The following is a 3,702-nucleotide window of genomic DNA, read 5'->3' as shown; positions in this document are numbered from 1 at the left end:
TATTAATCATGGAGCTAACATCAATGCTATGGACAAATATGTATGGACACCGCTGAACGATGCAGTTGATCAAGGTGATTGCCCAAATTTTTGCTTCAAATCGCAAACAATCATTCAACTTGAATCCGTTCCCAATTCAGGAAAAACGAATATTGTTGAAGTGCTCATCAATCTTGGAGCTACCATCAATGCTGTGAATAATGAGGGAAGGACACCATCAATCTTTCGACTTTAAAATTCAATTAATCTTTTATTTAATTAGAACATTTGAAAATCGTTCAATTGCTTACCGATCACAGCGCCGTCGCCAATCGTATGGATAAAGAAAACTCGACGGAACTTCACTATGCAGCTGTTCTTGGTGATTATCCAGATTCTTCTTTCTTTAAATAAAAAATAATCGTTTGTTTTTCGTTTGCGAATGAGGAAAAGAGGATATCGTAGAATTCCTTATTAAATTCGGCTCTGATGTCAATGTCACCGACAATAGAATGTCGACGCCACCTATGCAGCATTCAATGGTAACTGTCTGAACTTTTGCTCTAAATAGCAGATAATCGTTCAACCTTGGTCCATTTCCAACTCAAGGGCATTTGAGCGTCATTAAATTCTTCTTGGTGAAAATTGTTACATCAATGCCAAGGACAACAATGGCTGGACTCCCCTTCACTATGCATACTGGACCCATAATTGTCTAAATCATTATTTCAAATCAGAAACAATCTATTGAACTTGGTTCCATTTGCATTCTGGAACATTGGGATGCCGTTGGAATGCTTAATGATAATAAGCCAACAATTATTAGTAGTAGTATTGGATTGACGCCAGATTTCCCTCAAGCTTGGAAAGGTAGGTAATTGTTTACATTCTTTATTTTTAATGAAAAACGATTGTTTGACTTCAATCCCTTTGTAAAACAGAACTTGTGGATCACGTTCAAACTGTTACTAAACGTATCGTGAATATCAATAATGGAATAAAACAAACAACACTTGGGTCTGTTTAACCCGAAGGTAAATCAAGTTAAAGGTTTGTAAGTTTGTTGGTGAATGAGAGCTGTTAGCACAGAAAACAGTATCAGTTTGAAAACTAACTTGGTCCAGTATATTTTGATGCGCGTATCTTGTCTGTGAGATTGAGTTTCGTCTTAAATTTTATTTTTTGATTTCCATCTAAACTTATTCCGACTTTTCCACCATTATTTCTCCTCTTTCTGAAGAAAATGCGCAGTACAATTCTTTATACATCATCCAAATAATATACTTACATTGAAAAAAGCATCTTTTTTGAACAAATATGTTTAAAATAACGTTTTTTTTTATTCATTCTAGCAGTAGTGATACCTGCAACTAAAAATATACCTTAGCTTTTGGTGTTGTTTTTGATTATTGTTGATTTTATTGACATCCTGCATATTACATTCGCACATCACTTCAGTTTCACAATCGACTGCATAAAGGAGATAGGATCGGTCGTGGTAATTTCAGTGAAATATATAAGGGGGAACTTTTGCCAATGATAAGATGTTCCAAAAAGAAAGAGGTTGTTATCAAAACGGTCAAAAGCTCTAGCGGAAATGCAATTGTATGTTTTGGTGAGTGTTCATCTTTTGCTATTGATTACTAATCTTTGATTTCTTTTGAATAGGACTAGTTTTTAACTGAACCGATTAAAACTCGTGCAAGGTTTTCCCAAACATCCCAATGTTGTTGGTTTTATTGGAGCCGTTACTAAGAATCCTCTGGAAGGTAAATTTACACACACAATATGTTTTCGCAAAGCAATCGAATAATTGGTTTTCCGCAGGCGAAATAATGATCGTTTATGATTACTGCCGATATGGTGATCTCAGGAGTTTCTTAAAGAAAAATAAACAAACTCAAAGCGCATGTCAAGAAGCGAATACAGCACCGGGCTATGGTAGAAAAATGAAAGAAGGAACGTTTTGTGTGTTTTGGTAGAATTTCTTCTAAATTTGGCTTCTTTTGCGTAGAAAATACTCCTGACACATCCTTCATTTCATCTCTAACACCCAGTTTCCCATACACAACAACGGATCTGCTTGACTGGTCCATCCAAGTGGCAAGAGGATTGAAATTTTTGACTTCGAATGACCCTCCCATCATACACCGTGATCTAGCGGCTAGAAACATATTGCTTTGTGAAGAAAAAACGGTCAAAATTGGTGATTTTGGTCTGTCACGGAAATTGAACGGAATGGACTATTATACAAAAGAATCATGGGTATGAATGACAAGAAATAAACAATGCCTTTGAATGAAAATGGGCTGTCAAGCCAATCTCTCTTATTTATAGGCTCCAGATCCAATTCCATGGATGGCCATTGAAACACATCCAGATGAAAGAGAACTGAAATTCAGTGTAAAATCGGATGTTTGGTCGTTTGGTGTCGTGCTTTGGGAGTTATTTTCAGAAGGAGATGGTCCATAATACATCTCAAAAGAAGACTTATCAGATGACATCCGACTAGAAAAACCAGAAAATGCTACGGAAGAAATGTAAGAATAAAAGAGTAAACTTCGTGAACGAAGTTTCAAGGAAACGTCAAAGGATAATTTCAATGTTTGTAAATAGGTATGACCTTATGATGTCTTGTTGGGAGGAAAGTCCAGAAAATCGTCCAACATTTGACGAGTTAGAAAAAAGGCTTTCGAAAATGTGATCGGATGCACTAAATGGTAAAAATAATGATGGCGTAGATGATAAAGATAGATATAACGAATCCTCAATAGCAGTCGAAATAGATGAAGTAAGCGATGCAACGGAGGAAAGCAGTTCCGATTCGAGTGATGATTCGCATTCGCAATCTGCACATTATAGCTTATCGTTACCAAGTACTAATGAAGAAATACAATCGAATTTATGTTCAAATAACGTAGAAATGAAAATGTTCAAATACAACATTTTAACTGAAAGTCCTTTAACATCAATAAATGTTGATGTTTCGAATCAAGTGTTGAATTTATGAGAAAATGATACCAAATAAAACATTAAATCGGCCTTGGAATAACCCTGTTTTTTTTTTACTTTTATTATTATCTTTTTCAAGTGAATTAGAAAATCAGATGAAGAAGCTCTTAAAATGTAATGACACCCCTGTGGGATTTTCCACCCAAAACATCTGATATCATTTAATCAGATGTGATTTCTGGGTATGGTGTGTTGATAAAAATTATTTGTAGTGCTCCTAGCAACAACTTTGTCGAAGCCAGAGTTGAAAAAAGTTGAATAGTTTATGAGATATGGTAAAAAACTGCATTTTGCCAAAGGCTCCCGGAAATCGCCTATGTTGCTTTTGTCTAAAACGTCAATGTGATTAGCAGCATTGACGTTTTACTGAGCATTGAAATGTCAATTGCAAGCAAACAGAGCTGGAATAAACAATCGGTATTTGCTACGTGCATACACGATAGCCTGGCCCGAAAAAAAGTTGTCATGAAAATCACCGAAAAACCCTGTCATGAAAATTTTGATATAGAGCCTGTCACGGAATTTTATATGGTACCTACTCATATCTGTTCTTTGTGCAAAATCTATTTTTTTGAGGTATATCTTTCCAAACTGGTCGGACTTTTCAGATGAGAGACAACTTTTTTTTTGGACCAGGCATACACATACAGAGTGTTTTTCCCAGCTCTGCCAGCAAACTTCGCATAAGCGTTACTCTGAAACCGGAGCTAA

The 3,702-nt window shown here is 35.8% G+C and overlaps 1 long non-coding RNA gene across 1 annotated transcript; it reads left to right on the top strand.

The window, feature by feature from the left end:
* Positions 1-1,687: 1,687 nt before the first annotated feature.
* On the top strand, positions 1,688-2,970 carry LOC129579535 (uncharacterized). Its single transcript, XR_008689243.1, has 3 exons — positions 1,688-2,244; positions 2,317-2,519; positions 2,596-2,970. It is a non-coding gene; the product is annotated as an uncharacterized LOC129579535 (long non-coding RNA).
* The last annotated feature ends 732 nt before the right edge of the window (positions 2,971-3,702 follow it).

The sequence above is a fragment of the Sitodiplosis mosellana genome, unplaced genomic scaffold (assembly GCF_009176505.1).
Source record: "Sitodiplosis mosellana isolate CC-2019 unplaced genomic scaffold, AAFC_SMos_1.0 Smas_scaffold_6234, whole genome shotgun sequence".
NCBI classification, from domain to species: Eukaryota; Metazoa; Arthropoda; class Insecta; order Diptera; family Cecidomyiidae; genus Sitodiplosis; species Sitodiplosis mosellana.
Note: the sequence above shows the minus strand (reverse complement) of the source record. Positions and strands in the feature narration are given on the sequence as shown.